The sequence below is a fragment of the Numida meleagris genome, chromosome 2 (assembly GCF_002078875.1).
Source record: "Numida meleagris isolate 19003 breed g44 Domestic line chromosome 2, NumMel1.0, whole genome shotgun sequence".
Taxonomy (NCBI): domain Eukaryota; kingdom Metazoa; phylum Chordata; class Aves; order Galliformes; family Numididae; genus Numida; species Numida meleagris.
In genome coordinates, this window is record NC_034410.1 from 79,198,211 (window position 1) to 79,211,047 (window position 12,837).

Consider the following 12,837-nt stretch of genomic DNA (forward strand, 5'->3'; position numbering starts at 1 on the left):
TATTATAGTGTGTTGTTTTGCATTCCGATATCTTATTTAGTAAATTAGTTTGTTTCTCCTCAGATTGTTGCCGCTGTTTTTGCTCTCAGGGCCATCTCCTTACCCTTTTTCCCTTTTCCCGGGACATGGGTCTGTGGGTCCCCCGTCCCATTCGTCACGGAACCGGGCCGAACACCCATAAACCGTTGACAGGCTTCCACATGAGGTCCCAACAGTATCAAAGAAGCATTCCTGAGTTTAAAGGAACTGCAAAGGAGATGTGCCTGCTTCTAGCTCCATTAAGAAGCTAAAGAGCATAATACAGGTGGAATACATACCCCACTTACTAATCCAATAAATTTCAAATGAAGACATGCTGATGATGCTCTAATCCTAACTTGCAGAAGGATGCTTAACACCCTTTGAGAAGAAATATATTCTTCCTTTCACTTTTCTCTGTGTTCCCACCACCCACACCTTGTGAACTGCCAGCTTTATCTGGAGATCAGTTGCAAGGCCTGTACCAAATCCGACCACGCCACAGAGCTACTTCAATATTCATTAAAGTTCCCCCATGAACAAGTCTCCAACATCCACAAGGTATTCCAGAAGCTCTGTGCAGATATTTTCTGCATAGAGAATCAGTACTCTCTACGATATAACCTTGGTTTGACTTAGTTCAGCGTAGCACACTAAAACAGTGCAAAGCACAAGGGGCAAACTTGTCTTACCCCAAGATTATTTATTTTAAGGCACACCGTTTGCCTTTTCTAGACAGCTTGAACTTCCTTTCATTCAGTGAAAACTACCAGCAATGAGCTCCATTTCACCTTCAAGAGAGACTGGTGAGGGAAGAATTATTAATCTTTCAGACATTCCTTCTTAGAAGTCCTCTTAGGCACAGGAGTGGACTAGATGACCTTTCGAGGTCCCTTCCAATGCCTGACATTCTGCGATTCCTCCACAACACTGTTGCTTACCACCAACCCCAGCTTGCAGTAGTTAGTCATCACTGGGGACTTTCACCAGCTCTCCTGACACAGAGATGCACATACTCCTCCCAGCCCCAGGCCACAAGAGAGAAAAGGGGGTATTTGGATAGCAGGGAGGAGGACAGCACACCCACACATCTGCTCAGTGCAGGACTGAGGGCATTGCTGAATTGCTGCATGGAGATGGCCCTGGCTGAAGGACAGGAGGGGGACCAGAAGGAACTGTTTGGGGAACCTCTGTTCTGTCCCTGGAGCAAACTAGGATTTATAAGAGTTTGAAAGCTCCTTAGTTAAAGTACACATTTCTTTGTTTGGCTTCAGACAACTAAGACTCAGAATTAGAGGATGCTTGCATACTCATAAGAAGAGGTAAGTAAGTAAGAACAGCTACTAGATGAAAGCACTGCTGCCCACACAGCGCAATGATTTATGGCTCAAACATAGGTTTAGGCAAAAATTCACTCTGACCACACAGCTTGAATGTAGATTTGTACTCAAACGCTGACTTTAGACAAGCCACAGTTTAAAGGAAAAAGTCCCCATGGATGATTCTGTCTGGGTAAGTCCTCCCTGAATCACTGCCAAAGCCATTATAGTTGTGACATGGCTGAAGTCAAGCAGACAAGTCTGCTAGATCTCTGCTGAGAAGAGGAAGAAACCTGGCTGAACTATGCAACCATGTTAGCGTGCCCATCACATTACTTCTGTTATTCATTACTTCCTTCATCTCAGTAGTCCCAAATCCGAATACTACTATACAAACGGATTGAAGCATTTATAGGAAATGCTGCTCATAAATTTGACCTTCACTCAGTAGCTGGCAAGCTATAGTATACAGCACTCAAAAGATGGGACAGCAAGACTATTCAATACATTTTTTCACTCTCCAAATGATTTTTCAAAAAAAAAAAAAGACAGAACATTATTTTAGACCAAGGCAGACCCTCATAAAGAAGGCCCAGGATAGATCTCTTCCTCAGAGCATTCAAAAGTTCACATGCTACAAAGTTGGTACCTAGCCAGAAAGTCTGAGCTAGTCAAGTAGCTCATTTTTAGCATTAGAATTATAAAAAAAAAATGCTAGTGGTGAATGTTTCTCAAGAGAAATAGCATTCAGTGCTGTGCAGCCAAGTACTGAAGAACCCAAATTTCAGCTCTTCACAAGCCCTGGCCAGTAAAACAAGTAAAGCCATGATCTGTCACCCCATACCAAAAATGATTCCACATTTCCAAGGTAACCAAAGACGATTCTTCATTTTTACCACAGGCAAGAATAGTAACTGAAATTACCAAAGCAGCATCTTATTTTGCTGTTCCTCTGCTTCCCTGGCCCCCGCCTCAGGTTAAAGTATATCAGGTTTAGCAAGGCTGAGAAACTTGCAGCTCTATCAAACGCAGCCCCTCAAGACTCACGGGAGTTTACGAGTGAGATCTGCCCAACAGAAACCAGTATCATTTCCTAGTAGACACAACAGCAGTCATCCCTAATGCCTTTATTTGACCTCTGCTGTAGAGATCACTTTTCAGAGCTGAGCAGAAATCTTGGGACTTTGAGACTCAAAAAAAGTGAAGATGTTCCAGGAAAAATCATTTGGACCCATGACTAGCCTGGAACAGGCGTGTTTCACCATAATGGGCAAGTGAATTCAATCTCCTTTTTCCCCCCACAGCACCAAGGTAAGTATGAACAGCTATTACGCTCAGTATTTCTCCTAACATGAATAATGATGGATTTATTACCAGTTACTTCCTTGGTGTTTCTAGCTTATGGCGATCATAAGATACAGCTACACTTTACTTGCATAATCATCTGAAACCGTGGATGTACTATTTGTTTCTTCAAATGTACAGAGAAACATTTGTGTTATGGCTGAGTTGCTCAATCAAAAAAATCCCCACCTCACACTGACACATTCTGCGTTCATTTTCAGAAAACAACCGAACAACGCACATCTAAAAAAGACTGAAATTGAGACACCATCACTCAGGTTCACATTTCAGGTAGTACGCAGATCAGACACATAAGATGAACTCAAATTCTTCTCACCAAATCCCCCCCCCCGCAAACACACACACTGTAAGAAGTAAATAAATAACAATTCCCTTCCATAGGTAACCACCCCCTGCAAATTCAGCCAGCCACCGGAGATGCTGTGCAAAGCCAGATCTAGTCAGCAGCTTGTTTGCTTGCGCAGCTCTGTAACATTTGTATGGAAATTTGTAGGAATAAAAATTTACATAAAAGGGGGCTTCATAAAAACAAACAAAAAAAAACCAGCAGGCTTCCTTGGCTGAGCTGGCCTAGCAGTTTGCTATCACTGAAAGAAAATGAGATCTGTTCTTCTCTTAGCCGTATCTTCCCCTTCCTTTTCCTGCAAGGGCACGTCTCTGTGGCTGCCCCACTGCATGCTTCCCAAAGCTGATCCCATTCTCTAATCCAGAAGGAAACCAATTCATGAGAAAACAAGCATGCAGAGCAGCTCTATGCATAGTTACAGCCAGCTGTGAGCACATACAGTGAATGAGCAAGATGACACAAGATAAGAGACATTCTGGCCAAACGACATCATCTTTCAGCAGCAGTGAGCTCTCCGCATTGCTCACACCTTTTGCTTCTTTTCCACAGAGTAAGCTTCTTCAGTCTTTTCACATCTGCAGACTTTTCATAACAGAAATCTGTATTTCAGCACTAGAAAGAAGAATAAAATTGACTTTGTCACTCCTGGCTACATGCTAGCTGTCTCCCTGACACTGTACCAAGAGCTGTCAAATTGACCTGATGAGCTACTCACATGATCTACAGAAGTATCACCTTGGCTTGTCTGAATTTTAAACGAGACAGACACGGGGAGCAAATCTTATAAGGAAGAGTTGGACTATTAAACATTAAGAGGGCAAGAAGTTCTCAGAGAAGAGTACTGGCAAACCTAAAAGTAAGACCACTGTAGCACAGAACCCTTCCTTCAATCTGTTTTCACAGCATCACCCACAAAAACTTTTTCCATTGCTGAGGAAGAGTTGGACCACATAAATCATATGCTTACTGAAACTGGCTAAGACCACCAAAATGTCTTGTCATTCTCTACCTACGACAGTATCAGCAGGACTGTTTCCCAAAGAGGTGAGGAGAAGGTTACCAGACTATAATTCAACTAAGTGTTACCATACACCTAAATTCAGCCTGCCATTCACAGGATCAGCTGAAACATCCTTTTGCAATGCTCCTCTGACTCTCCATGTGTTAACAGCGTAATCCCCCTTGCTAGCAAGGAACTCCAGTGAGATTTCTCCCTGACCTTTTCAGCACCAGCTCTGGAACAGAAAATGCATATGAAATAAAAAACAAGCCCTAGCACACACTGAAGATAGCATTTGCACTCCTACAGCTCATCTCATAGCCTCCTTGTTCGATTCCCCCCAAAGTCTTTTTGAAAAGAAAACCAGTGCCTCCTCCCAAGCCTTTCAGATATTAAATGTCATGGCTATGGGTAATGCTACAGTAACCTACCACTTAAGAATTACAAAAGCCATCAGCTTATGAAAATCAAATACAATCTGTGACACTGTATTTTGATCAGTCTTAGAGCATAGTAATGAGCTATTTTGATCGCTTTCTCCTTACAGAGCCTTCACTAAGAATTATCATTGAAAAAAACAAGAAATGAAGCTACAATTCTAGCAGCCGGGGGGGGGGGGGGGAACTTTCCACCTCAACTTTTTGGAGTTCAAAATTCACAAGATGAAATACTTTATCACAATTAAAAAAAAGACTTAAAGTTGACAAGCTCTTCCATAAATTGTTAAAAATACATACATTTGTGCCTAGAGCATAGATTCTGGTGGTGAATCTGCCTCCAGGGTAAAGTTTAACGGCAAGCAGTAGTCCGTGCTCAGAATTACACTGCACAGATGCTTTTCTCTTGAAAGCTGTTTACCACACTCCTCGCTGTGACCAAGCACAGTAACTTGAACATAACAGTTGAATGGAGGCAAGAAAAAATAAAGCAACCTGACCCACCACGAAAGTGTTTGCTGGCACTTGAGCCATTGTTCTGTGAAATATCAAGGCTTGAATTCTGACATAGCCCCCTGACATCTTGGGTGATGTCAGCACAAGCAGCTATTAGAATGAAGAACGATCACCCACAAGACATTAATTCAGGAAGAATCAATGGCCTTGTAATACATATTCCTCCCTTAACATTCTCCTAAACGGACTTTAATATATTTGAGCCAGAAGGGGAAGCGAGCCTTAAGGAAAGGCTTTCGGATAAGACTAAAATACCACAAGCTTCAGAATTTTCAGCTTTCCAGGCTCCCTGAAGTTTGTGCTTTAACAGAATAAGAGTTACTTACTCCTTTTCAAGGATGTTCAGTGCTTTTAACAGCACACTAAGCACGGCCAGCATATAGAATTAACGCTTCTCCCAGTCCTTCTCACTCTCCCCTTCTCAAATCTCATTTGAAGGAGACCCTTCTGTGCCTCGTAGTTCGGCACAGATTAACATCAGGGGAAAGAAGTTAAAAAGAAAGAACCTGTTACTTCCTACGCCACCCCTCCCCCCCAAAAAATAAAAAACCAAAGTCACTTACCCATATTTACTTTAGCTCTTGAAAGCTTCTAGTTTGGTTCCTTCTAGTATATAACTAATACTGTCCTATTGTCTTCTATGAGAATCAAGATCTGAAAAAGTTTTCACTCTAGTAAAGGATCCAAATCCCTGCTGCCAGTTAGTCCTGAGATCTGAAGCACTCCACAAATACATGAAGCACACACGGTTATATAGCACTGTGGCAACTCCCTGATCAATAATACATTTAAGTGTAGAATATGTTAAGCGTAACAGAAATATCCGTAGTGAATCACTCAGGTAACATGACAGGGGTTCCCTTCCATTGTTTCAGAACTTACACTAGCATCTGAAGATGATTCAGAATGAAGCTAATCAAAGGAAAAAAAAGAGCTTCTGAAAACTTACTCTGTGATACAGCCCGATAAAAATTGTGACAAAGCTGCAGCCTCTTGATGAAGTCATCAGAAATACAGAGTTTAGATCCCAGTCATTGCAAGAAGTCCCCAAGCACTCATCAAGTCTTCATCTCTACCATGAAGATTCTACACACTTAAGAGATTCTTCCTGTCTATTGATTTTCTCACCAGGGATACATAATAGAACAATGATGCTAGTGTCATGAAGTACTATCCAGCCTTATTTATCTTCAGCTTTCAGCATCCACAGGCTTTTCTTCATAGCAACTACTTGTTTTCTCCAATTTATCTGTTGACATAAACTCTGCAGCAGTGAAGGAAGCATAAGAACTGCACTCTGAACAAATGCAGAAATCCCTACTGCTGCTCAGCAGAAGAACTCCTTCCCACTCCATTATAAGTTAATTCAAACTGGATGGCATGGCATTTCCTCTATGGTTTGCCTGCCAGGAAAGTCATTTCCTATTTTTGTCCTGCTGAGACCTAATAGAAGCTGGCATTGGTCAAGGCTAGGAAGAATCAGAGGCTGGTTTGCTCGTGGTTTAACCAAACATGTGTTTACAATTACTCCAATCATCATGACCTGCCTGTGTAAAAGTGCCTTTCTGGAATTTGCCCACGTTCATTGGCTTCGGCCTCTAGAAAAGCTGAAGCAACTCACTAAGAAATAGATTGCTTGAACAGATCAGCACTATTTCAGCAACTGTTCAGTAGTTAATATTCTAATCATTAATGCAGCTGCTGGGCATTAAGATCAACATATCTGCTCTACTTACTGCTGTTGGCCTACAGACAACAGCTTAGCAACAGGAGGGTTAGATAATGGGAAAAGCTCTTGCAGTCTTCCACTGGAGCCCAGCAAAAGAATACAACAGAAATAGGACACTGTTTTTCTTTCTTAGACACTCTATAATATCGGTCCACAAGAACAGAACACAGATGGTCAAAACGCTCCCTGTAAACTAATCTAAAGCATTCATCACCTCTGCATTTATGGACCACAAATATCAATGGAGCCCCAACACATCAAGGATGTGATGACTTGCCAAAAATGACTTAAAGGTTCTGAAAGGCTTTGGGAAGGAAGAAGTCTCTCTCACTAATTTACATTATTACTCCGAGTTCAGTTTTTGTTTAGTATTTGACTTGCTGCTTTCCATTGTGTTGCTTGAAGGTTGAGAGAAGTGATCCTTCTCTACTCAGCTCTGGTAAGGCCACACCTAGAGCACTGGGGAAACCAGATCTGTATCCAGCACAAGAGAGCCAAAGGACATACTCAAGCATCTTTCAGGTGAAGAAAAGCAGAAAGACCTGGGAATATTCAGCCTGGAAAGGAGAAAGCTCAGGGTGGGTCTTACCAATTAAATACCTGAGAGAGGGACTGAAGAGAAAGCCACACTCTTTTCAACAGTGGCCACTGACAGGACAAGAGGGAGTAGAATTTCATGTAAGTCACTTCCATCTCAACACAAGAAAACACTTCTTTACAGTGAGGATAATCAAACACTGGAACAGGTTGCCCAGAAAAAAAAAAGTCTCCACCTGTGGAGTTATTAAAAAATCTGAACACAGTTCCAGGCAACCTGCTTCTACCTGACCCTGCTTGAGCAGGAGGGTCAGACTAGATGATCTCAAAAGGTCCTTTTTAACCTCAACAATTCTGGAAAATCAGTTAAGGGGAAGGGGGCTAGAAAAACCCTGAATATTATTTTGAGAAAGTTCCCCTCTCCAGTAGGCAAAATAAGAAACTTGCATCTCACCATGGGTAACACTGCTACGCAATTAGCAAGTTACTTTAAAAGTTGTCTTAGCTTGTAACAGAGCATTAACACTGAGTTTTGAAAAACTCATGTGATTCATCCTAACTCTTCTCTACAGTTCATCTTTCCACTGTGAGTCCTTCACTTGCAAAAACCTCAAGAATCCACACAGCCTCCTTTTTCTCCTAACAGAGAGTGACTCACATTGTAGTAAGAATGTCTTCCAACAAGTTCTCTGGTTCACTGATGTCACTGGCTCTTCACCATTAAATTGAAGCCATAGAACAGTAGAAAGGTTTGGGCTGAAAGGGATCTTTAAAGATCAGCTAGTCCAAGTCCCTTACCAGGAGCAAGGACACATTCCAAGAGATCAGGCTGCTCAAAGCCCCATCTAATCTGATCTTCGGTACTTCCAGAGATGAGGCATCCATGACACTTTCTTATAAGCTTCCTGTAAGTATTGAAAGGCTGCAGTTAAGATCTGCCTGAAACTTTGATGGCAAGTTGCGTCAGCAGCATGACCTGGCAGCCCAAAGGGCCAACCATACCCTGGGGTGCACCAAGCCCAGCACTGCCAGTGGGTGAGGGGAAGGGCTGCCCCCTCTGCTCCGCACTATGGAGTGTCACCTCCAGAACTGGGTGCAGGTTTGGGTGCCACAATATAAGAAGGAAATAGAACTATTAGAGAGCATCCAATGGAGGCTTACAAAGTTGGTGAGGGATCTAGAGGGCAAGAACTATGAGGAGCAGCTGAGGGGCCTTGGTTTGTTCAGTCCATATCAGAGGAGGCTGAGGGGAGGCCTCATGGTGGCTGCAGCTCCTCACAGGAAGCAGAGGGGCAGTGCCGAGCTCCGCTGTGACAGTGCCTGAGGGAACAGCATGGAGCTGTGGCAGAGGAAGGTGGGGTGTCAGAAACAAGTTCTTCACCAGAGGCAGTCAGGCACTGCAACAGGCACTTTACAGAGATAAGGAAAGACAGAACAGTTCACACAGACACTACTCTAAATTTGGGTTTGAATTTAGAATTTCCATCCTAATAGCTGTGTACATTTGGGCTTCATGAACTGTTCCATCCTAGAAAAGCCAAGAGTGGAATGAGTTTTTAGGTAGTGCATACATCATGAGTCTAAAAGCTGCTACACTACAACCACCACCACTTCCAAATGAGTGTACTTCTATGAAAAATGTAGCACCTGTCTGCCGCTAATATCAAATACTTGCTGAAAAGACAGTGCCCAAGGGAAAAAACGTGTGCCAGCAAAGGGCTTCGTAGGGTATATCCAACCAGATCTCAAAGTCAGGCTGTTCTGGTTATTTCTGTCACTGAAGAGTTTAAGTCTGCTTGTAGACAGGATGCATCGCCCTGATCAACGATTTCCTTTTATACTATACTCACAGTGGATTCTGTCTCCCTTGAATAGTTCTCCCCATACCCACAACTCAAGAGAGAATTCAAACAGGGCCAGTAGGAAAACTGTTGTCCAAGAAGATCATCCAATTCAGCAGATGGCATGAGAATTGGAAAGACTTGGCATAGGACAAGTTCAGAAGCATACAGTTCAGCAAGTATACAGAAAGAAAGGTAGTAATGTGACATCTGTTTACTTGACAATTATTACTTGTTATAATAGCCACTGGTTTGAGAGAACAATGATGGCAAACAAAACTACTTCGCCATGGCCAGCTTTAGGCTGCAAAGAGCACTCCTGTCCAGCAGGCAGTGAGAGGATAAATAAAGTTCAGTACTCATAGAAGGATTGCTTGGCAACCTCATAGTTCCTAAAGAGATCTCAGTTTCACCATTCAGGAAAAAGATCTCCATTCCTAGATTTCCCTAGGTAAAGAGTCACAACTGTTACATTTTGGACATGTCCAGGAGCAGGTCTAGGTTCCAAAAAAAACAATCCTTACTTCTTAGCCTGCTTTCCTACAGAAGGAGGCTTATGCAATCACCCTGTAACCAAGCCATTTGGCAAACTTCATGCAAGCTTGACAGAAGCAGAGGTCTCAGGAGTTACCTTTCCCATTTGTGCAAACAGCAGGCTTGGTGGGCACATGTAAGGAATGTGGCACTCTGAACCTACACTGGTACATTCAATATATAAGAATCCTTTATAAATGCTGCTGACAAAAATGGTTTTGTCAGAGCTCACAATGTGTTCAACAAAGAATCATGAGACAAACCCAAAGACAAGTGGGCTTCCTTAGTCCTAGCTTTCACAGAATTTTGGGCTTAACATGAAGAAAAGCACTTCCATTGCCCACTAACAAAGTTCGCATAGAGATTTAGAATAAGGAGGCCCAGGAACACAGCGAACTACCATCCCCAATAGTTTATGCCTGAAATCAGCCCAAGCAAATCTCAAGCTTCCGTGGTATACTGTGCAGAAACCGGCAAGGTTTTTTCCTTACATTGTTCGCTGCAACCACTGAAGTTTGTACCTGACCAAATACTTAGGTGCATCCTAAAAATGCACTCCACAGGTCATCAAAGAGGCACCCATCCACCTCCCACCTCCCAAGCTTCCAGCACTACTTCACCTCTGAAAAAGAAGTCCTTGAGTGTATTACCCCCACACTCCATCTCCCACAAGAGAGCTCTTTGGTTTAAGGCAGAGTTCTGCCTACAAACCTGTCCTCATTTCACACATCACTGTAAACCTCTATGCCCAGCAGAGATGGGGATACAACAGCAGGGAGATGTGACAGCATTGTCCCATCCCATGCCACACTGTGCAGGAGTCCACTCAGTTCCACAGCCGTGTGTGCAGCGGTAAGCTGCCCATTCCTTGCTGTCTAGAGGGACATCTGTTAGTTCAATACTGTCAGAAAACAAGCTCCCAGCACAATGCTCTCCTGTTGCTGGCAGAAACGGCACATGACCCAGCTATGCCTTTCCTCTGCCAGCTGGGAACTCCCCACGTCGGAAGAATCACTTTGCCAAAGAGATCCAGATACTTTTAGCCCATTTATACCCAGAGTGCTGCTGAGAACGCAACCAAAGATTTCTAAAACCTTTGTGACAATTCTTGCTAGAGTCAGAGCCATTTAGGTACTTGCAAGATAGAGAATTGCAAATGTTTGTTTTATTCACAAAACACATGGTATGGTCTTAAGCAGAACCATGAAGCAAAGATCCATTTGCATTTAGGCAGTGCTTCTGGACTATACAATAAAAACATATAGAAGTACACTACTGAAATCCAGGTGTGGCCATATCTAAGGATGAAAGCCAACTCACACAGCAGTAAGGGAGGGGATATTTTGATTAACAAAACCAAGGAAAGCCATGAAGTACCACAAGATCTTTAATAGGTAGCCAGGGCAAACAAGACCTACTTTAAGAACAAATAAAGTCCAAGCGAAGAAAATAAATCAGAGCATAAAATGTTAAAATGACCACTGTAAGAAGCATTAGGGTCCGCTGCTCTGTCCATTTACCACTTGGAACAAGGCTACCAAACACTGCTCTCCAGGCTTTACTGTTTGCTCTGCGCTGCATAGAATTTTAAAGCGTTCTGGTTCAGAGAAAGCAAGCCCTCAGTATCAGCACGTAACCATGCAAAGCCAGCCAGAGGAGCACAGCTCCTGCTCAGCTCTGCTCTCCTGCCGTGCCGTCAGGCAAGTCCTCCGGACAGAGCAGCACGCTGGCAGCCCAGTACCCTTCCAGCCCTGGGACAGCCGGGAAGCACAGCCAGAGCTGTCACATCAACTTCCCAGCACACATCCCTTTTCCACACAGGTTTTCTAATCTCCATATGCTTTTTTTTTTTTTTTTTTAACCTGTCCTCATAACTCACTCCTTTTAATCCCAGGATTAGCCTCGCTGCCCTTCTCCATACCTTTTCTGGTGCTCTAAGTACAATGAGCCTCCGGATGCAGGAATAGGTCGAGCTGGAGCGTTAGGGCATCACTGCTGGACGCCCCACCAAGTCTTTGTTAAAGCGAGGAACTGCTCAGCACCTTTATGGGGCATCACGCTCCATCCCAATGAGGTGGCTCCCCACATCCCACCACCTCCGTGCTGGTTGGTCCCCCTTTCCCTTGCCAAATTCACTCTTTCCTAGGGAAAAGTGAGCCACGTTCTTGGGGCTGTTTGAGAAAACCCCCATCAGTGCCGCTCTGACACACTAGCAGCACATGTTCCCGCTTCGACAAATAGGAACGCTTTCGGCAGACCACCACTTCAGATGGAGCAGGGCTCCGGGCTGCTGAATCAGCACTTTCCGTCCTGCTGGCAGTACGGAGTTATGCGAGGCTTCAAAGGAGAGCAGGGATAAAGGGGGGCGGGGGCGCTGGCACTTCAGCAGCACAAGTGGGCAGGAGGATTCTGCACGAGTTCGCCTGCCAAACCCATTAACTGCAAACTGTGCTTACAGAGATGCCACAGCGGCGTTCCCGCAGTTACACGAGGAGAAAACCGCGTGCTCGGAGGGCTCCAAGGGCCCCACAGCCGCCGGCAGCGGGCAGCACGTCACGGGCAGCGCGGCCACGAGTTACCGGGACAGGTCCGCAGCCCGCTCCCACGCCGAGGCCGGCTCGGGCCGTTGCCCGCGGGCACGGGGCTCGGCGAGGGACGCCGGCGGCCCCAGGAAAAGGAAGTCTGCTCCCCTCCTCCTCCTCCTTCCCCGGCCTCTGCCGCCGAGGAGCCGGCAAAGCCGCCCCGCGGCCCCGGCGTTGTCCCCCGGCTCCCCCTGGCCCTTACCTGCAGGGCTGCCGGCCAGCACCCGCCCGCCCGCGGCCCGCCGAGTTCCGGGGCTCGGAGGAAGGGGTCGTGCGCGGCGGCGGCGGGGATGCGGGGGATCTTCGGGGCGGCGGGGCTCCCGCAAAGCACGCGCTCCGGAAAGCAAAAACTTAGAACAAAATTAAAAAGAAAAAAAAAATCTTAGCAACAACAACAAAAAAATTAAAATTAAAAATATAAAAACAAAAACACACCCAGCGCGCACGGGGACCTCCGCGCCTACCTAAGGCGCCCCCGGGCTGCGGGAGGGCTCTGAGGAGAAAACTTCTGCCCGCACCGCCGCCGCTGCCTCCACTGCTGCTGCCGCCGCCGCTCCCGCTGCTAACGGCGCCCCGTCGCCGCCGCGCGCTCGCCCCGCGCCCAGCTGACTCC

The 12,837-nt window shown here is 45.1% G+C and overlaps 1 protein-coding gene across 2 annotated transcripts in view; it reads right to left on the bottom strand.

The window, feature by feature from the left end:
- GRB10 (growth factor receptor bound protein 10) overlaps positions 1–12,831 on the bottom strand; it is a 143,321-nt gene extending 130,490 nt beyond the window's left edge. The window contains exons 1-2 of one of the 2 annotated variants that reach the window (XM_021385792.1): positions 12,689–12,831; positions 12,427–12,574 (exon numbers count right to left, since the gene is read on the bottom strand). The gene's annotated coding sequence lies outside the window, so the exon portion shown is untranslated. Of the gene's footprint in view, positions 1–12,426; positions 12,575–12,659 lie in introns of both variants that reach the window. The other variant, XM_021385793.1, reaches the window with a different exon arrangement.